Here is a 23,058-nt window from a genome sequence, read left to right on the forward strand (position 1 = left end):
AGAGAGGGAAAGACAGAGAGAAACGCTGATATAAGAGAAACACATCAATTGGTTGCCTCCTGGGAGGAGCCTACAACCAAGGTACGCACCCTTGGCCAGAATCAAACCCGGATCCTTTGGTCCTTAGGCCAGCGCTCTATCCACTGAGCCAAACCGGCTAGGGCAAAGAGATATTTTTTAAGTTTCTTTAAACAGCCTACCTTATCTTTTCTATATTCACCCCTTCTTTAAAAAAAGTTTCTCTCTACTGCTCACAAGCAATTTATTTTGTGTTAGTATTTCCCAAACATATTTGATCTCAGAACACTCTTTTTTATAGCATATTAGCATACTTCTCAATCCCCTACCTAATACTGGTTGGTTGGTTGGTTTTTTGCAGGGCACAAGTTTGGAAAAATTAGAAGGGCCACTAATCTCTCCACTGTTGTAGTATCAAATGTTCTCCTTGGAATAGCAGCAGTGATTAAAACTTCCAATAATTATCAACCTGGTTTTGCTGTTTATTTTTCATGCTGTTTTATATGTATGTTATACAAATCTTAGTTAAAATAATTTTGGTAGCCCTACCTGGTTTGATTCAATGGATAGAGTGTGGGCCTGTGGACTGAAGGATCCTGGGTTCAATTCTGGTCAAGGGCACACGCCCCTGTTGCAAACTCGATGCCGTGTAGGGGGCATGCAGAAGGCAGCCAACCAATGAATTCCTGGTCAGGGCGCATGCCCAGGTTGTGACTCTATCCCAAATTGGGGGGCGTTCAGAAGGTGGCCAGTCAATGATTCTCTTTCATCATTGATATTCATATCTCTCTCTCTCTCCAGCTCCCTTTCTCTCTAAAATCAATTAAAAATATATATTTAAAAAAATATAAATATATAAAAACAGATTGATGGCGGTTAGATTATATAGCCGTTCTGATTACATATCAGGCTGATGGGGACCATCCTTGTTGACAAGTGATCTACTACTGTCAATTACATCAAGTAGGTTGCTTGTGCTAACTCTTCTACACTCTCATTGATCTCCTCTGTACTTATTCTAACAATTATTGAAAAAGGGGTATCAAATCTCCAGATATTTTTATGAAATATAATTATGAATTTGTTCTGTTCTCCTTTGAGTTCTACAAGCTTTTGCTTCACATATTTTTTATTTACATGATTAGATGCATAAATATGTAATATTAGGTTTCCTTGGTAAGTTAATCCCTTTATCATTTTGAAATGACCTTTTTTGTCCTTAATAATATTCTCTTATCTAATTCCTATTTTGTCTGATAGTAATATAGCCACTCCAGATGTCTTTTGATTAGTGTTAGCATGGCTTATCTTTTTGGCCCTTTTACTTTTAACCTATGTGGGTCTTTCTTTTTGAAGTATGCTTATTGGAAGCAGCATAGAGTTGGGCTTTGCACTTTTATCCAACCTGACAATCTCCATGAGACCACTAAACGCTACCTGGGTTACCCCTCTCTTCACCATGGCCTGGAAACTCTAGGCAGTATGCTGAGGTAATCGCAGGGCTCGCCTTGTTTGTTTACTCTCTCCTAAAGAGATAACTGTTCATTGTTAACTGATGTACAATGTCTTGAAAACCACTGTTTTATACATTTTGCCTTTGTTTGTTTTTTTTACAGGTGGTAAGATAAATCTGATTCCTACAGCTCTGTCTTGGCTGGAAGCAGAAGTCTTAATGTTTCACTCTTAATGTTATAGTGCCTGCAACCTTCTTCAATGGAATATTCTTGGGTTACTATAGTCAATTCTCTTGAAGAGCCGAAAGTAACTGGAAGTCACAAATCCCTGGAGTAGCCAGTGGCCAGTGACTGATTCAGGAATATGAAAGCCTAGTTCCTTTGCCTCCAAGTGGGATAAACTCTTTCTTTATAATTTGTGCTCTGGAGCTCCTTGGGATCAGGCTGACGTTGAACTCATACCCTTGCTTTTCATAGTCTCCTTTATGGGCCTGCCTTCCTGACTCAATGACTGGTTTCACATTGGAGCAAATTTCTAATAAATCACTTGCACCTGAATCCATATCTCAGCGTCAGCTTTTGGAGACATACCTTAAAATTAGCTTATATTTTAAAATTGCTCTTCTGTAGAATGTCTACTTGATTGGTCTATTTTGCTTTTGCTTTCACATTTTTTAATTGTTCATTTGCCCAAAAGAATAAAAGTATTGAGCTAAATAGATATTTAGAATATACTCAATTAAACCCCTTCATTTAGTAAATGAAGCAATTGAGGCTCCGGATGTTAAATAAATAAATACTCCATGTTTACACACCCTAAGAGTAACTGAGGAAGCTCAAAATGAAGTTTCCTGATTTGGACTTATTCAGGTAAAACATGCTCTTAATTTCATAGTGATCAGGTTTTACTAGCTGTTGGATAGTATGTTGCAAACCCTTACTTATGAATATTGGCAGGTATAAATGTGCACACGTTTTGCAGGTGCGAGTTTGTTCTTGTAACAATTTGATCACCTTCCTCATTTTATGATCTTTGAACATTAACCCTTGATGAGTGAATGTAACACTTGCATGTTAAAAAATATTTAAATTTAAATTTAATACCAAAAATCAATCATATTTCCTACTTTCCTTTTCCTTTTCCTTTTCTTTTTCTTTCCTCCGGACCTCTTCTTCCACCTCCTCCTCCTCCTCTTCCTACTTCTCCTTCTCCTTCCTCTGCTCCTCATCCTCATTCTCCTCTCTCTCTAAAAAAATAATTTTCCCAGATTCTGCCAAATGGCCCCTGTCGGCAGAATCATTTTTGGCTAATAACCAATGCATTAGGATGATGAGAGTTTTGAGATTTTCTTGGAGAGAAATTCCCCAGTTTCCTGCTTTCTAAGTGATGTGTCTGAGCCTGGTTACTAGCATTAAAAGCCAGAGGAATGAATCTGGGCATCTCACCATTCAATATGACTTAATCTCTGTGGTAGGCAGAATAATGGTCTTTCAAAGATATCCACCCTCTAATCTCAGGAACCTGAGAATATGTTATGTTACATGACAGAGGAGATGTAAGGTTGCAGAAGGAATTAAGGTTGATGATCAGTTGACCTTAATATGTGGAGATTATCTTATTATACAGTTGGATTTACATATGGGAGAGGAAGGCAGCACAGTCAGAATGATACAGTGTGAGAAAGACTTGACTGGCCATTGCTGGCTTTGAAGATGGAAGAGGCCACAAGTCAAGAAATGCAGGCAGCCTGTAGAAGCTGGAAAAGACAATAAAACAAATTCTCCCGCTAGGGGACTGTCTAGGGCAGGGGGAAAAAATGGACACATATGTAATACCCTTTGTAATACTTTAAGCAATAAATTAAAAAAAAAAAAAACAAATTCTCCCACAGAGCCTCGAGAATGAAACTCAACCCTGCTGCTACCCTGATTGTAGCCAGTAAGATCCGTTTTGAACTTCCAACTTCCAGACTGTAAGATAATAAATTTGTATTCTTTTAAACCACTAAGTCTGTAGTAATTTGTTAGAGCACCCATTGGAAACCAATAGGATCTCATTGTTTTCAGTGGGTGCTTTACTATTCACCATCAGCTCTGCCTGGTATTTTCAAGTCCAAAACCAACCTGTGACAATCTCTCCCAGAATGAGTCAAGTCCTACCTAGCTTCTGTCACCAATCCTCATTTAAAGCCCTAATGCCCTGGCTGGTTCTCTCAGTGGTTAGAGCGTAGCCCTGCTGACTGAAGAGTCCTGGTTCAATTCCCAGTCAAGGGCATGTAACTCAGTTGCAGGCCTGATCCTGGCCCCCAGGTCGTGTGTAGGAGGCAACTGATTGATGTGTCTCTCTCACATTCATGTTTCTCTGTCTCTCCTCTCCCTCCTTTCCTGTCTAAAACTCAATGGAAAAATATATACACCCAGAGGTGGGTATTAACCAAAAAAATCCCGCTAATTCCTCCAAACTATTTAAAGGTATCTTGTGCCTCCAATTCCTCAAGTTTTCTAAGATTCTATAGCAAAGACAGACTTGCTTTTATCGTTCCTGTTTCCCTATTCTGCTAAATTAGTCATCACTCTTCCTCATTCCTTCTTCCAAAATGTATGAACACCTCTTGTCTGCTATCTCTCTCAATGTTTTTGATCCTTTAGAGTTTATGCTATCATGTTAGTTGGGCTTTAAGAACTAATGAAAATAAACACCCATGTTCAACTAGTTTTATTTTTAGCTAGCATTTTATTGGGCCCTTCCTGTGTACTAAATTTTTTCATTAAAGCCTCATGTGAATTAAATTACTTGAATCTTACAATAACTCTAGGGATTAGCAACTATTACTTTCTTCCACATTTTAAAATAAAACCAATGCCTGACTCAGGTGACAAAGCTAATATGGAACAGAACTGGGATGGAGCCCAAATCTTGACTCCCAAGACCATTCTAACTAATTATGCAGTCTTGTTAATTTTCACGTTTCATTTTAGAGCAGGAGTCAGCAAACTATGGTCCATTGGTCAGATACAGCCTGTCACCCTCTTTTTGTTAAGTTTTATTGGAACACAGCCACACCCGTTCACTGACTACTATTCACCGACTGTTTTAGTGCTACCATGTTAGAGTTCAATAATTGAAAGAGAGACAATCTGGCCCACACACCTCAAAATATTTACTCCCTGATACTTATGGAAAAATTTGCCGGGCCCTGCTCTAAATAACCTTTATTACTGTTTTCAGGTCATAGTGCCTGGGTACTTAAAGATTTTATTTCTGAATCATATCAAAGGCATTCTCTTTATTGTTCCCTCAACATTTTGTTACTCTGCAGATAGCAATCTTTGGTCATGCTAAGAAAGGAAAGTCTCTAAAACCCATCTCTTTTGTGAAGGCTTTCCCATACTCAACCATACTTGCTCCCTTTTCTGTGCCCCTACCTCAATTATTATAATTATAGTACTTAATGTAGTTTGATTCATATAATAGTTACTAGCTGTGATTCCCCTTGGATCTAGCAAGTCCTGGCACTGAGTAGATAATTAATAAGCATTTATTAAATACTTTCTAAGTGTCAGTATTCTGGACACTGGAGATACAAAAGTAAATACAGTAAATTTTTATTAATATGTATCGTATTTAATTAGGTACAAAAAAATAGAAAAGAAGCCGAGCATGGAGTCTGGGCCTATGGTCTCCGCCACAATTGCAGCATAATCACCGTAAGTGCTTGGGTAACATCCAGACCTACTGAGTCAGAATCTCTGGAAGTGAGGCCAGTAATTTGTGTTCTTAGATAGAAAAGAAGTATTATGAGAGAGTAAGGACAAATCTCACATGATCTCCCTTACTATAAACCAATTTCTGTCAAAATGTGATCTTGTGTTGTTCACTTCTTCCTTCCAAAAGATTACTAGACATGCTTACCTGGGCACCTGAACATTCCTCCCACCTCTTACTAAACTAGTCTTTTTCACCACTGTAACCCTATACTTGACACAGTTCCTGGCACCTTGTAGATATCAGTACTTTGTGTTCAACTGTTGAATATTCAAAGTAAAACCTCTCCAAGTTGCCCTAGTATGTAGAAATAGGAATTTTTCAAACTGAAATGGTATGAGGATTGTTTAAGCACAAGGAAGACAACACACCCAGACAAATGTTTAGTTTTCCCTCCCTCTAAAAACCGTTCCTTTTACCTCTCAGGGCCACTACTCTTGTGGGAATATCAACCTCCCCCTCAAGGCTCAACTAGAGTGAACAGAGCCAAGTAGACCGGTAGAAAAGGTCAGGCATCATGGATTCTTCATTCTTGTAGATAATCTCTTTCTAGAGGCTTTAGTCTGCAGAGAGCCTGAAGTACATTTTTAAAAGGGATTACCTACCTTTGAGGATGATAGATACTCAAGTATCTACAATGAGAGGTTTATCACAATGGACTCTTGCTATACCCGACACAGATCTACTCCTCCCACTAGAACTCTGAATTATTTTGCTGGAGGCTACAACATTCTGAGCAGTTTGTTGGAAGTTGACGGCAGGTGGGGATAACTCACCCGGTACAGGCTTAGCAGAGCTGAGCCGCTGCAGCTTGTTGGGTGAGCCTTTGATGCAGACTGGTTGGACGGGTTCTGGATCTACAGAAGAACCGGTTTGACCGGCCTGTTATGCCAACATATTCTGGTTTGATTCCATGTTCCACAGACTGTAGAAACCTGCCCAGCCAGTTAAATGAAAGACATATTAGGTTATCCATTGCACATTGTATATAGCTTAGATGCAGCAGACTTCTTCCACACAGCAGTACTGTCTAGCAAACTCTAGCGTAGTCCAGAGAAGTGGTTTCCACTGGTTTACTGTTTAAGTTCATAGCTTCAGGGAAAGTCAGCAGTGAAACACCTTCTGCTTTTGACCAAGAGCAGAGGTTTTCCAAATAAACTGAAGGGTAAGTTAATAAATTGCTTTTATATTTCTCAATTTTCTCTGCAATTTTGGAAGCTTAAATTAAATGATGTTTAAGATATCTGTTTTTTAACATAATACCTGCATTATACCTTTTATGTAAATTAGATATGGTTTTAAAGCACTTGCATATATGTTCACTGACTTATTTGGATAAAGATTATAATGCACTTTTGCTATACTTTTTTGTAAGGTGGATATGGTTATAGCCATTTTAAAAGCTGAGTTGAATAATTTTGCTAATATATTTCATCTATTAGTAATTCATCTTAAGCCATCTACTTCTTTGATAATATACTATTACGTTTTATGGGCTGGTGCTATACAGTAACAATTTTAAGTGGTAAATCTAATTGTGGATGAAATAATAATTGCTTTTTTAAGGTGGAAAAAATGGTGGTGTCCTCTTGGTGATTGTAAGTACATTAAGAGGAACAATTCACAACAAGAATTGGGGATTGTTAAAAATGAAGATGTGGAATCTGGTAACTGATTAACCATTGGAGCTCAAAGCACTTACTGAGTTGAATAGAAAGGAATGAAGACAAGTTTTTGTCATGCCTTATTACATCTGAAAAATTTCTGGGGTTAAAGAAAATTTGGATCTTCCTTTTCTTTATATTTTAAAATAATTCTTTTACATCTTTCATGGATCCAATTAATTTATTTTAGTTTGTCTCATTTAAAATAAAGTTTACCAACCCCTTTAGATTTATTTTTGCATACCAAACTACCCCCTTAATATTAGATCAAATTCAATGTACAAATCTTCTGGCATTCAATTTAACATAACAGTTAACATATGAATTTATCTGGAAATTAAAATACCTTTTTAAACAGATTTATACTGAATAGTCTCCTGTCAAGAGCTTTTGTAGACCACCTTAATATGACTTTTCCTTAAACTCAACAAGACATGTATTCTTTTCATTGTCCCTAGAATCCTCACTTTGTTTTTATGTTCAAACTCAAAGGCTATTAGGGTTTCTTTAGGATGTTAATAAATAATTTTTTAAGTGAGAATAAATATTCAGGTGAGATTTCATTTGCAAGGAAATCCTTTGGATGCCTTTTAATCCTACTTTCCAAGTCAATTCTGCATAAAACTTCAGATAATTCAGTTACACTCCTAAAAAGCCATGTAATGTTGAATCTTCAAAAGGAATGTGCTGATTCAGCAAACCAAAACAAAAAAAGTCTTTTTACCATAAACTGTATTCTGACAATTTGGGGAGAATAGAATAAAAAATTTTAGTTGGTTGAATTTTTCTCTTTTCAATTAGTTTTCAGGCAAGATATGGGTATATACCAATAGACTATACTTTTAGTATTTCTAGTGAATCTATTATATATAGTAATGTACATTTTTTAAACCATATAATGTTTAAATACAGGGCTTACTGTTTGAAAATAAACTTAATTTAGGATTACAATTTATTTATTATTGTTTTATGTTTATGGTTTTGAGGAAAACTACTTAGGAACTAGATATATCTTTTCATATCAAATCTATAGATAATATTTAAAGCCTAACTCTACATTTTAGAGAAGGATTCTATAGTTTTCATTTAATAGGATTTTCAGTTTTAAATATATGAAAAAATAACTTTTATGTATTCTCCATAAATTGATTCCTTTAAAACACTGATACACTGTTATGTTTTGATTAAAATTAAGGCTATATACACTTACCAATCAAATTAGGAGTCTGTGTTTTTGTACATGTGTGTATTTGTGTTTTATACAACCCTTCATTATGTCAGGGACCAGGTCAAAAAGTGTTCTACTCGCTTAAAAATCTTTTCATTCTTTAAGTCTAGTTGGGAATGCATTCCTTTGTCTTTATCCTAGCCACACAGTTTCATACAATGACTCTTTTTGTCAACAATGCTAAGTTTCTTAACAATAGTAACCTCTTTGCTTCCTGAGTACCTTCATGTGTTTCCTATCAAAAACACTCAGAATCATAACATTTTTGAGCTAGGACTCTTAAAGATAACTAATGAATCCAACACCTCATTATTTGAGTTGAATGAAAAGCCTCAAAATATGCTAAATTACTACAAACAAGCTAAAGGTAGATCTGGAACCAGAACATGTTTCCTCAACACCAGCTCAGACTAATAATTTTTTCACTACTCTATATTGATTCTTCTGAATGCTACATGAAATCTAATCTATGTTTTCTAAAGAATTTGTAAAAAAGTTAAAATGTGTTATAGAGTTACATTACTGAATCTTTGCTGAACTAAAAATTATTTGCTTTTCTATTTTAATCTATATCCTTATTACCCTCAAACGTTTTTGGTATAATGGCTGAATTTATTGGAGTTGCCATTGATAATGAAGGCGACTGCCATTTCAAACCCTAATCTCCTAATGCCATCGTAAAATTTTATATCAAATTGATGTTTCACATTCCTTCATATTTGTGGGTCCTACTGTCATTTTCTGACTTAATATTGTTTTAAACTATCTCAACTGTTTATTTTCTTGGAATAGATGTATTTTTGTATTGTTTTAGTCACTCTTATATGGATATAGTTTAGGATTTTCCAAAAATGCCATCTAAAGTTTGGTTAGGACTTCAATAAGGTTATGAAGACCAGAACTGCAGGAGTCGAAGCCCCTGGTAGAGATGATAGAACATGTTATTTCAGGAGTAAGCTCTTACTACAGTGCTTTGTGCACAAGTGCTCAAAAATGCTTTAAATGTTTTTAACTTGAGGAATTCCAACGAAATGGGATTACAGAAAACTTGAGAACCAAAGGTTCAAAAATTTCAACTCTGACTCCTAGAACTAAATGTTAATTCTCCTAACTTCTTTATCTTTTCACAGGGAAAATCCTACCTGAGGAATGCTTCTAAATTTGGTAAACTTAGTTCAGTCCAAGTGGCTGTGGAAAATAATCCCTTCCATTTGTTTCTTAACTTTACAGTAGAGAAAGGATAGCATGTGGAAAAACATGAGTTTTTGAGCCAAACTGAAATGGGTTTGAATACTCACTCTGCTACACTCTAGTTTACCCAAGGGAATTATTGAACCCTCTGAGTTCTCTTTTCTCCATCTATAAGTTATGGAAACGACTACCATTTTCTAAGAGTTGTTGGAAGAATTACATGATTTACTCTATAAAACACTCAACACAGTTCCTAGAGCATAGTAGGTGCAGCAAATGTCAATATCCTTTCCACCCTATTAATAGACTTTACAATAAATTTCAACAAATAGCTTGAGTAAGAGAAGTCAAAGCTTAACTTAGAATATACATTTTATTTTTATCAGAGATATAAAAATTAAATCAGCAAACTTGGAAGCATCAAGATTTAATATTGAAAAATATTTAACCTTATTAAATTAAAAAATTAGAAACCCATGTAAGTGAATCCAATTAGATTCCAATTAGAGTCAAGAAGCCATTGTTAAACATATTAAGAAAGAGCAATATATCAAGGTAATAAAAACATTTAATTAATTTTTTAAATTCAAATTCAATCATCTCTATACCAATGAAAGGAACTTTCAAATAGATAGACTAAATTACACCTTACTTGTGCCTAGTATCTGAGTTTTTCAAAGGCATTTTATATCTATTATCTTATATGACATCAAATTAGTTGTCCAAGGACTTCAATTGGTCTAAGAATTGTGCTCTTTCTACTATCAATTGAATTATTTCTCCAGGGCTCTAGAATATGCTTTTTTCCTCCAAAATATTCTCTTCTAAATTAAATTTATTGTAGGTCAGTATTAAATCATACTGTATTTCCTTGATAGTAAATGATAGGGAGAGTGGGTTCAAAATGTTTTGGGTCTAATAAGACAGAACAGGATTTAACATTTTCTAAAAATAATATTAAATTAGCCTCCGACTTATTAATTGACTAAGAAATGGAGTTAATGAACAAAGTTCATATGCAAGATATTTAAGAAATGTATGTCATTAATCAGAAAGAAGTTCAGAAGAGTGTGACAAAACTTTCTAAAACCTAAGAGCAGGAAATGACTTGATATTAGAACCAACAAATAGATCTACTTATAACACAAACTGCTCTTACTGAGATCTTGCAGTCAACTTTAATTTCCTAAAAGATGTTTAATTGCTATACAAATAAGCTTTGTGCTAATAATATAATTTGAATTTATATCCATGGTAAATGAATTGTTTTTCCTCTTACGATTAAAAAACTTGTATGTAGGTGGTATACCTAAAGACAAAATTACTACTTACCAATTAAGCCTACTAATTATACATTCTTTTTTTTTTTTTTAAGAAAAGCAAGCAAGAATTTATTGACTGCAGCAAAAACACACTTAGGACAGTGAAACTAGGAAGGGCATAGAAGAAGCAACAGGAGAGCCTAGGCTGGGCAGTTTTGGCTCATAGGGAAGTCAGAGAAAAGGAGGCCTTGGCAACAGGTTCAGGAGGTTAGCCCCCTGAGACCAGCTCCGCTGCCCATTGCTCCCCTGGTGTCAGGTCTCATGGGTCTCTTGGAGTTTAGGAAATACATGCCTGTAGGGGAAGGCAAGGGAGAAGGGAATGGCACAGGCATGCTACTAATTATACATTCTTATTAAAACTATTTTATTATATAATAAGCAATTTAGTCTTATGTGACTATTCATTAAATTAGTATTTAACCTGCATTTATTTTCACAGATTTAGAGTATTACTATGAACAACTGAAAAGAGGGCAGGGAATAACAAATCTCAAAGATAATTTTTAAATGTTTCTATATAAATGTTTCTATATATAAAAGTAACCATGAAACTATTATCTTAGAAGTTATTATTATTAACAAAGTGAGATTATAACTTGCATGGCAAATTTTTAGTTTCAAAGTTCTATCTTAAGTCTATTTCCTTGGAAGTTCTTTGCCTACAGTTTCTACAATGATTTACATTAGGAGTGAGAAAAACTTCCAACACAAAAACATTTTAAATCTAATGAATTTCTGAATGAATCTTGAAACATTGAGAAATATAAGATCAATAACTTTATTCATTCACTTTTCTGAAAATATTTATATTGTAATCAAATTTCAATAATATAAGAACTGAATAATAAATACCATCTACATAGCATTTTAGTGATGTTAAATTATGCTCTAGTCACTTTCCAAACAATTGTCTAACAAAATTTAAAACAAATATATGTTGCTCAGAAACAAGTATACTGTTTTTTAACAATAATACAGAGCTAACCACTGGAACCTGGCCATAGGCCAGAAACCTGTACCCTGAATCTAGAACCTGGCTACACCAGAACCTGGCTACAGGTCATTCAGTAAGGAAAGTTGTTCAGTCCATCCAGCATGACAACATCAGTCTCTTCCCACAGTTTTATTTTTTGGATGTGTTTACGTCTTTGAGATAAATGACCTTTGCTAGTTCCACGAGTAAGCATATATTAAACAGATCTAGTGTAAATTAAATTCTTACCAGTTCCTTGGTACCATAACAAACTACATGTTAATAGTGTTAAAACCAAGTAATCCTATATAATAAAAAGCCTAATATGCAAATCAACTGAACAGCAGAATGACAGGTGGAACGACCGGTCACGATGATGTGCACTGACCACCAGGGGCAGATGATCAATGCAGGAGCTCCCCCCTGCCCGCAGACCCCAAGTCAACCAAGGCGAGTGCCAGTAGGGACCCCCCCAATCGCTCTGCCGGTCTCCCCGATCGGCCCCGATTGCCGGCCAGGCCTAGGGACCCTACCTGTGCGTGAATTTCATGCACCAGGTCTCTAGTATCAAATAAAATGTATACAAAGGAAGAGCACAGTGACTCAAGTAAAAATTGGGTTATCCTTTTAATCTGACTTCTTATTGGTTTTAGCTCGATTTATTAGAACATATGATTAACAGTACTAATTCAACCTCTGTGGAGTCAGTTACTTTTAATATACTTTATAGTCATAGATTACACCCAGCAGTCTTACTACTGCAATCGTGTACAATGTTTCTCAAAATGTAGTCTCTGGACCATCTGACTCACCTGGGAGATGCCTATTAAAAAGGCAGATTTCTAAACTCCATTTAGACATATCACATTAAAATCTCTGATGGGTAGACTGTATGAATAGCTCACAGACTGAAGGGTCAAGGGTCAATTCTGTCAAGGGCCACCACCTCTGTTGCAAGCTCCATCCCCAGCCCAGGTCAGGGTACATGCGGGAGGCAACCAACTGATGAGTCTCTCTCACATCAATATTTCTCTCTCCCTGTCTCTCCCCTTCCCTTTCACTCTCTCTATGGAAAGAAATCAATAGAAAAAATATCCCTGGGTAAGGATTAACAAAAAAGAAAAAAATGAAAAAAGTTAAAATTTCCATTAACAAAAATACTAAAATGGAGATCTCATGTTTAACCATGATCTCTTAGTTCAGGTTCTCTCTAGAAAGTAGAGCCTAAATCCTCTAGATTATGTGCAAGTTCTTTATTGGGAAGTCATCCCAGGGAACAGTTAGTTATGTGCTTTAATTAGGGAACAGAAGTGGGGGATTAGGAGAAAGAAATGGGGAGGGAGGGAAGGCCAATACAAGAGTGCATTCTGGAGTTCATCCCCTCCTATGGGCAAATCGGTACCTTCTTAGGAGCCATGAAGCAAAGACATGCAAGAGGAGCATTTATCCACCAGTCTGACTTCTATCGGTTAAGTGATGTCTCATGAGTTATTAATTTCCTCACACTTTCAGGTTCTGCTTCTGTTTCCAAAGGTTTCAGAGAAGCCCCCAGAACAGAAAGTCCAGGTGAGGGGCTGTCAGGTTTCCTGTGCTTGCATCTTTTTACAACTGCAATGACTGGAGTGAGCAGGTCCAAAAGGTGGCTAGTACATCACTTTTACAGCAAAGATATGGTCAAAACACTTATTCCTTAGTTTACCAATATAATTCGAATAAACTATATAACTAAAATGGAATTTCTGAGAAATGAGTACAGCAATTTCTAATTGGAAGTGAGGAACTTTAGCCTATTTTTGTCCGGTGTATTTGATCCATTCCCACAAAACCTGAGAAGATCTGAAACCTGATCTTCTGTGAGAAAGGTATTTTCTAATAAACTACATTTCATTTCCTGAATTTGGTTGCCAATTTCAAAAGGGTCAAACAGCAGCAAATGAGTAATTAGTATGTGTTCTGAAAATACTTTGAGTCCAGTACTGATCTAAAGAATTTATTGTTTAAGTTTATAGTGGTAAAACTTTAGTAAAAATAAATTGACTACATTGGACCCTCAAGTAACACTTCCTATTATAGTAAAACACAGAATTTTGAATAGAACAAGTTTGCCTTGGACTGTGTCCAAGAGGGTCTGGTTACAAAAAATAATTCATTATAACCTATAATATGATCCTAGAGCATGGCTCTGAAGAATACATTAGACAAAGGCTCTAGTCGAGTGGTTCTCAACCTTCCTAATGCTGCGACCCTTTATACGGTTGCTCATGTTGTGATGACTCCCAACCATAAAATTATTTTTGTTGCTACTTCATAACTGTAATTTTGCTACTGTTATGAATCGTAATGTAAATATCTGATATGCAGGATGTATTTTCATTGTTACAAATTGAACATAGTTAAAGCATAGTGATTAATCACAAAAACAATATGTAATTATATGTGTGTTTTCCGATGGTCTTAGGCGACCCCTGTGAAAGGGCCGTTTGACCCCCAAAGGGATCGCAACCTACAGGTTGAGAACCGCTGCTCTAGTCAACTAGATTAAAAATAGAAAACCAAACAGTTACGTGCTTTAATTAAATAAATACCATATTAGTTTGCATGATAAAACTAGTTTAGCTAAATAAGAAATAGGTGTAAATAAAAAAGAAGTCTATCTCTTCATTTAACTTGAATTGTTAAAATAATTAGTATTTGAGTTTTTAAAAATAACCCTCCTTTTTAAAAAATAATATATTTTTATTGAATTCAGAAAGAAAGGGAGAGGGAGAGAGAGATAGAAACACCATGACAAGAGAGAATCATTGATTGGCTGCCTCCTACACACCCCACACTGGGGATTGAGCCCACAACCTGCATATGTGACCCGACCAGTTGCACCGTGACCTCCTGGTTCATAGGTTGAAGCTCAACCACCAACCCACACAATCTAACCCTCTTTCTTAGAAGATGGTTAAATAAGCTAATGAATTGATAAGGATGAAATAGGGAAATTGGACTGAAGACAGTCTAGAAATAAGAAAAAGTGGGGATACACACTGCTGAACAAAGCCAAATAATAACAGATATTATTGTCAAAAGAAAGAATCAAATATAATCAGATATTTACTAAATTAGCTCAGATGACAATCAACTTGATACCAACACTTCCTTTCTTGGACTTGAAGCTGAGTTTATCATAAATCTCTGTTAAATAAATTATTTCTTACAACCACCAATTTCTGAAATAAATAAATTGGTTTTTCCTCCCTATGCAATTTTGCAGTTGGGCTAGATGATTTTTAAAGTCCCTTGGAATAAAATAAAATGGAAATAACAATAAAATAAACTACTTGATTTATTTAAACTTAATTATGTGAATCAAAAAAGATATGTAAAAGCACTTAACAAATTGTAATTTAACCCCTTCTATAATTATAAATGTCTCACAATTTACATAGCAATTCAACATTCACTAACTATAATTTTGTAACTAGCAATTGGAGCGATCTCTATGATTGGCTGTAGCTCTTAAAACTATCTATGATTAATAAGAGTTTCTTATACTGTTTGGATACATACATATAATCATTCAATCCTATCAACAATCCTGTGAAATACCCAACATACATATTAGTCTCTTCATATCATTCATAAACAACTGAGGCACAGATAAGTCAAATTACTTGCTCAATAGGATTATAATCAAAATTAGAATTCATCAAACCAATTAAGTGGAGCTTCTGCTGATTTTCCAATAGCAACCTATACAAATACATTACCATATACTTACAGTTTCCAGAATTCACAGTGATGCTCCAGAGCAGAACCTTTGCACATGCCTTCTGCTCCCAATAGGCAAGGTTCTTCTTCCACCACTCTGCTTGCTCAATAGGCATGCTGCTGCAAACTTCTATGAAGTCTTACAACAACTCTTTTGGACACTGTAACCATGAATATTCTCATTTTTCAATTGGGGAAATAAGACTTGTCTAGAAAAAAAGCAGATAATCAGAGATACGGCCAGAGCTTAAACCCTGGTCCTATCTCCCAGCTCAGGACTTACCAAGTACCATATGCTGGGAATGTGACTATATGCCATCACTGGTTGTAGAACACACAATTGTCACAATTTTTTGGAGCACTTCCTGCTCTGGTCCCTTCTGAGATTACAACGTAACTCAAGGTCCTTTAATCTATTTAGTTTTAAACTTACTTTATAGAAGAATCCACAGCTTGGGATTCTCTAGATTTGAAAAAGGCTAATATGAACATGTTTGCCAATTCTATTTAGTCAATTTATATTCATCTCTCAAATATCTACACCTATTATAAGGCAAATAAAAAGGCACTTGTGCCATAACTACTATGAAATACAATTATTAATGCAAAAAATCTAAAAAATGAACTGAGATTAATCCATATAATAGGTGCTCCACTCCAACCCTGAGTCCTTTAGTAACCTCATAAAATGTAAAGCTTTCTGAAGTAAATAGAAAAATGTACCAGAACTGCCTGTAGGTAATAGGAATTTTTAATCAAAATTCAGAAACTTTATTTGGTTATTTTCTCAAAAATACTTTCTAAATTAAAAAATTTAAAAGCACAGGATAAGTTTTAAATAAATTTACTACTCAAAACTAGTAGGGTATGCTGCAGAGAGCATAGCCATAGGATTTATAGCAAGAAGATTGGGCCTGAAGTCTTGGATCAACTTATCTATTAGTTTGTACATATAATGCTAGTCAAACCACCTAATTTCTCAACTTCTCTAGAAAGATGAAAACTGGTCCTGCTCTAATTTTATGACAGTTATATTTAGCTTCAAAAGAGAAGATATATAGGAAAAGCACTTTATTGCTTACCATCGCTAATTGTTCCTGCATCCATTTCCTGTCAGTATTAAACAAACTACTTCTAACCTCAGGAATTTCAGAGTACTATCAATAAATCAAATATTACTGCTTATATTATCTATACCATAATATTATTTTTTTTAAGTTTAGATAGGTCTGTACATAGTTGAGAAGGAAATACTCCTGACTACAAAAGGTCATTTTAAAATGGCCTTTTTTTATTAGTTTATACTTCGAATTCCTTAAAGCTTCTGATCATATGATTTATAACCAAAACCAGAATATTTTTTAGAGTAAACAGGAGCCCTATTAATAATTAGCCAGAACAACAGATATTAACCAGAACAGTTGCTGGTAAGCCAGGGCATATGGTCACTTTACATAAGAAGCAGGCTAGATTTGAGAAAATGAAGTCTGTTTATTTCTGCTTTAATATCCATAAAAACAAGGTTTGTAAAAACTATAGTTTAAAAAGTCATCTACAAATACAAATTGTCACCAAGGGTGTGAAGTGAATTAAAGCATAATTTAATTTCACTATATATTTCTAATACTTCTGATTATAACTTAAGTAAAGTTGAAAAGTATTGGCTGAAACCGAAGATCTCCTCTAAGAATTTTGGACGTAAAACATTTTTGGAAAAGTAACTATCAAAGCTGCCTTAACCTTAGACTAATATTGGATTAAGAAAATCACAAAACCAATATTTAAACAAAGTCTATCTATCTCATGTGTAGTTAGAATAGGGAAAAACTGGGGGTGGGGGGCGGGGGCAGGAAGGGGTAGTGAGCCTGTTTGACGACGTATCATCTATATAATTTGTGAGGCATGAAATACACTAAAAATCACAACTATTTTCAGCAGTGAAGAAATTTATCAATTCAGAGGGGAAAATGACCATTTAAGATGTGAATCATTATTTTCTTATAAATGGGCAATGTAATGAATATTAAGCATGTTTGCTCTTATGAACCTAGCAGGGAATGCTTTAATTAATAGACTCCAAGTAACTTGGTCCTAGAGTTAACTCTTCATTATATATATACTAGAGGCCCAGTGCACAAAATTTGTGCACTGAGGGGGGGCGTCCCTCAGCCTGGCCTGTTCCCTCACGCAGTCTAGGAGCCCTTGGGGGATATTCAACTGCCATGGAGATAGGAGAGGCTCTCGCCACCGCACCTGCACTCGCCAGCCTTGAGCCAAGTTTCTGGCTGAGCGGTACTCCCTCTGTGGAAGTGCACTGACCACCAGGGGGCAGCTCCTGTGTTGGGCATCTGCCCGCCCCCACCGGTGGTCAGTGCACAACCGATCATTCCGCCGTTCAGTAGATTTGCCTTAGCCTTTTATTATATAGGATATTTTTTACATTACTGTATATAAATGCTATTCCCACAGCTTCCACATTGGTAGCACTATACATATGTACATAAGAAATGCAGCATAATACTATACTTACTAGATAAAAGGTAAAGATTAGTTTTTCAAGATTCCCAAAATATAATCCATTTACTCTAGAGTTGGGATAACTCTTAAATTCTTTTATCATCTCTATAGCAGTTAAGCTCTGAAGTTCTTATAAATTCTGGTGTCTAACAGCAGTGTTAAGTATTAATGCCAATCCCATAAATGCCAGGGCTAACTAACAAAAGCCCTGGGCTTCATAAACCTATATGCATAGGTATGAAATATTGCCCAGGCAGCCACTGTATTACAAAAGATGTCCCTTTCCATACATAATGAATTACTTTGCAATGACATCATTAACATTTTTGGTCAGCTCACCATCATTTAGAGCTAAGCAAGTACGCAATTTTATAGTATACTATACTATCTTCAAATATAAAAAGACTAGAGGCCTGATGCACGAAATTCATGCAAGGGGCTCGGCTCTCACAGCTGTGGCGTGGTGGCTTGCTTTGGCCCTGGCGCAGCCCCAGCTTTGTCCAGAAGGATGTCCGGAAGGACATCCAAAGATCATTCGGCTTTCCTAAATGGGCAAAGTATATATCTAGTAAAATTTTGCCCATTGTTGATGTGAAATGAAGTAGCTAATTGAATTATATTTAGAAACACAAACAAAAACTACTTTAATAGTTTATAAAAAGGAAATGAAGAAGGTATGACTATGTAGTGAAAATCAAAATAAATAAAGGTTCTTTATCTAAGTTGGAAGTTGGCCAGACTCCATGAGGCTAATTTTTCTGATTGAAAAGCCATGTATAATCTTTAATGTGTACTCTGGCACTTTAATGACTGCCTAAGACTGTCAAAATAAAAAGTGTGATACTGACACCCTTCATGAATGTTAAATACATCTTTTAAAACAATTAAAAAACTTCTAAACCTAACTGGATCTTGGCACGTCAACTCAAATCACAGACAAAGCATTTTGGCACTTGGGGCAAGATCACTAATTGGTGTATATGCCTACCCCCAAACAACACTTAGAAATTACTGTAAACAACTTTAAAAAATTAAACCAAGTGTTCCAATTGACAAAATGTTGACAGTTAACATAATTTTCTTTTATCTTAAAGTCTTATTTCTCAAACAGCCTTTTATCTTATTCTTAAAATAGTTCTTTTGCCTTATTCTTAAAACAATTCATCTGCGATTCATTTTAAAGGTGCTGAACACTTTTATGTAAATATTCATAATGGGTTTAGTCACTTACTTTAAAATTTTTGCCTGAAGATACAGGCCCTCAGTGCTGGGAGAGGAGGGGAATGGGATGATGTAGGAGTGGGAGAGAGATGAGAAATGCCCAGCACAAATAACCAACTCTATTCTGGTTGTTCAAATAAATCACATAACCTCATTTGTTCATTATACTGTATATACTAGGTTTGTATGGTCCAATACAGTAGCCACTAGCTACACGTGGCTTTGAGCATTTGAAATGCAGCCAATCAAATTGTGATGTGCTGTACAAATTATATACACATTCGATTTTTAAGAATCAGTATAAGAATGTAGAAAGTCTCAATAAATTTTTGTATTGGTTACATGTTGAAAAAATATTTGATTTTTCAAATTTATTGATTTGAGAAACATCTATTTGTTATTCCACTTACTTATGCATTCATTAGTTGATTCTTGTATGTGCCCTGACCAAGGATCAAACTGGCAACCATGGTGTATGGGAACAATTCTCTAATTAACTGAGTTACCTAGCCAGGGCTATTTTAGATAAACTTAATTACATAAAAAATATAATTTCATCTACTTCTTTTTACTTCTTTATTTTATTCTTATGTATATATATTTTCATTTCAGAGAGGGAGGGAGAGATAGAAACATCAGTGATGAGAGAGAATCATTGATCAGCTGCCTCCTGCACGCCCCCGACTGGGGATTGACCCCGCAACTTGGGCATGTGCCCTGACTGGGACTAGAACCGAGACCTCATGGTTTCATAGGTCAATGCTCAACCACTAAGCCAGGCCAGTTGGGCTCTTTTTGCTTTTTCAAATGTGGCTACTATATAGGGTGCCCCCCAAAATGTATGTGCACACTTTGAATAATTATAAATACAGTGTTTATTAAAATACATTTCACCAGGCAATTTTTAAACAAGCATCCTAAGCCTCCAATGGGTTTTAAGTATGCTGGGACAGTAAAATCCCAGCCCTCAAGATGGCAGCATTGGACCTAGGATGGCTGGAATCCCAACTTCTGTTGCCCCGAATGGAACCAGCCTTATATTATATTATCACAATATAATACAAGTATTCATGTTCTAAGTACTGAAAAGGATGGGAAGCACTGTTCTAATCAAGAAAGAAAGAAAGAAAGAAAGAAAAGAAAGAAAGAAAGAAAGAAAGAAAGAAAGAAAGAAAGAAAGAAAGAAAGAAAGAAAGAAAGAAAGAAAGAAAGGAAAAGAAAGGGGGGAAGGAAAGAAGGAAGGAAGGAAGGAAGGAAGGAAGGAAGGAAGGAAGGAACTTGCTTGGGGTTCAGGTTTGATTCTGTTCAAAGGCATGTAGCTCAGCTGCAGGCTCAATCCCCAGGCTGGGTGGTGGCAGGCAACCAATTGATGTATCTCTCTCACACCGATGTTTCTCTATCCCTCCCTCGTCCTTCCACTCTCTCTGAAAATCAATGGAGAAAATATCCTCAGGTGAGGATTAACAAAAATAAAAAGGTTTTGATCTCAAGAAATTTACAGTCTACCTGGGCAAGTGTCGCTCAGTGGTTGAGCATTGACCCATGAACCAAAAGGTCACCGGTTCAATTCCAGATCATGGCACATGCCCTGGTTGCAGGCTTGATCCTCAGTAGGGGGAGTGAAAGAGGCAGCCTATGGATGATTTTTCTCTCTCATCAATGTTCCTCTCTGTCCATCTCTCTTCCTCTCACTCTAAAAATCAGTAACATTAAAAAGGATTAAATAATTTAAAGTATAATAAATGTAAGATGGGAAGGTACATAGTGCTCAAAGAGTATCTAATAGAAGAGACTATTAAAACAAGATAAAAGGATTAGTAATCACTAGGCATAGGGTGGGGAAAGGTTTGTTTCAGAATTCCAGAGGCAACAGCATGCAAAGCCCTAGGATTAACAGGTCAGTGAGGCCAGAGGGCAGAAAATGTTTGGAAATGAACCTGGGGAAGCAGTAGAGGCAGTTTAAAAGGGCTTTCTTCAGGATAACAGTAAGCCACTGAAGGGGTTTAGGTAGCATAGTGCCATCATCAAACTTGTTTTTCAAGATTATAGTAGCTATAGTGTAGAGGGGTGTTCTCAAAGTAGGCAAAACTTAAATGGGAGAAGATACTAGATTTTAACTTTTTCTCATCCTTTAAAAAATGTCTTTAAAATATGTGTTATAATAGTCATCATGTATTAGCTCAGATGTATTAATAAGGGCTAGTGTTTACTGAATACATACTACCTATCTGAACACTCTACTAAGCAGTTTACATAGTTAACTCATTTACTCTTCATAACTCTGTGAGGTTGGTACTATTATTATCCTCATTTTACAGAAGAGAAAAATGAGACAGGTTAAGGTCACATAGGAAGTAGTAGAGCCGGATTCAAAGCCAGGATGTCTGACTCATTAGATTATATACCACTTTTCAGCAATACATGTATACAACTTAAAAATACACATGAATTGAGAATAGATGCTTAAAACTTCTCCTGAACACCAGTTTAGGTGGGGTTGTTGGTTGGGTGGGTATGAACAGCAGACTAGGTGAGAGATAATGGTATCCTGAAATATGGGGGTAGTAATGAAGAGAAGGGGATGGATTTGGGAGATAATTGGTGAGTAAAATGGACAGTACCTGGTGATAGACTGGGTAAGGGGGTTAAGGGAGAAGGAGCCAAGGATGATTCTTTTGATTCCGACTTACATAAATGGATTGGACAATGAAGCCGCTGACAGAGGCCAGAGCAGCAGGTCAGGTCATTCAGTTATGATAGTTTTTCTTCAGACCACAAGCACACTGTCCTTCCAATGTGCCATTAAAAGACAAACTGATTACAGGGTCTTTCCATTTGTAACAAAACTCTCCATTTTCATTATAACATTTTTACAAGCAATTATAATTCCTACGTTGTATTAAAAATGGCATGGTCAAATTTTCACCCATTTTCTCTAAAGGTATAATGAATTAAGTCATAAAATTTGGAAGTGGATGATGTTTGCTATAATAGGGCCATGAAAGTTCAACAGTCCTCTTCTTTAAAGATACCAGCGTCCTATAGGATTGCTAAAACGGTTCAGGAGCATCCTATTACGTTCCATCACAAGAAGTAAGCTGTGATATTCATTCCTGAAGATAGACAGTGATTGGAAAAATTACTTGTACATTTTGTATTTATGATTTTCTAAATACTACTTAACCTTTTAAAGTTTATAGTATTGCCCTCTGTCTTCCTCCCAGGTCTTAGAAGAATCCCAGAAAAGAATTGAACTGGTTTAACATACACTGTGATTCTACTCTATTCTGTTTATTTCCTTCAACTTCATTTGTAGAATTTCTAATGCTAAAACGCTTCTTTCCGAAATCAAGATAAATAGGAAAACATATTAACAGTTCGAATGTTACTAGCCACAGAAATGTTGATTTAAAAAAAAAAACAACACTAAATTGGGTAAGTCAGCTGGTGAGAGCGTCATCCGGATACACGGAGGTTGCGGTTGGATCCACCAATGAATGCACGGAGGGGTTGCGACAACAAAATCGATGTTCCTCTTGCCCTCTCTCTTCCTCTCTCGCTCAAACAAAACAAAACAAAACAAAAACTAATCTATTGCTCCAACAAATAATGCTGGTCACTTCGGTCTCTTATTTCAGGTTCCCCAGGAACTTTCCACTTAACCTCAGCAAAATAGACATCGTCTTGCCGCCGGGTCCGGCCCATCACCGAACTGCAGGTAACAGTGACAAGGCAGCGAACTGCTTTAACCAACCCTCCCCTCCCTCCTCCGTTCATTTAACTTCCCCTTTGGTACAGGCCACTCATATGCTTTCCCCGAAATGTGCTCAGTCAGACACGTGTATAAATTCCGAGTCACACCAAGTAATCGATTCTTCCCAAACGAAGCCTCGTGAGCTTCCTGCCCGGCGTCCCCAAACGCGGCGGCGGTCGCCAGCCCCCGGA

The 23,058-nt window shown here is 36.1% G+C and overlaps 1 protein-coding gene and 1 long non-coding RNA gene across 7 annotated transcripts in view; one reads left to right on the forward strand and one right to left on the reverse strand.

The window, feature by feature from the left end:
• LOC102760828 overlaps window positions 1-16,559 on the reverse strand; it is a 34,549-nt gene extending 17,990 nt beyond the window's left edge. For both annotated transcript variants that reach the window (XR_001513553.1, XR_435581.2), the window contains exons 1-2: window positions 15,386-16,559; window positions 6,015-6,173 (exon numbers count right to left, since the gene is read on the reverse strand). This is a non-coding gene — a long non-coding RNA (uncharacterized LOC102760828). The remainder of the gene's footprint in view (window positions 1-6,014; window positions 6,174-15,385) is intronic.
• The window catches only part of RBBP8 (retinoblastoma binding protein 8), a 92,541-nt gene continuing 75,652 nt past the window's right edge, over window positions 6,170-23,058 (forward strand). The window contains exons 1-2 of one of the 5 annotated variants that reach the window (XM_006761884.2): window positions 6,170-6,403; window positions 22,752-22,831. The gene's annotated coding sequence lies outside the window, so the exon portion shown is untranslated. Of the gene's footprint in view, window positions 6,404-22,553; window positions 22,832-23,058 lie in introns of those variants that run through there. The other 4 variants (XM_015562723.1, XM_015562722.1, XM_006761885.2 and 1 more) reach the window with 4 other exon arrangements.

The sequence above is a fragment of the Myotis davidii genome, unplaced genomic scaffold, assembly GCF_000327345.1.
Source record: "Myotis davidii unplaced genomic scaffold, ASM32734v1 scaffold96, whole genome shotgun sequence".
In the NCBI taxonomy this organism is placed as follows: domain Eukaryota; kingdom Metazoa; phylum Chordata; class Mammalia; order Chiroptera; family Vespertilionidae; genus Myotis; species Myotis davidii.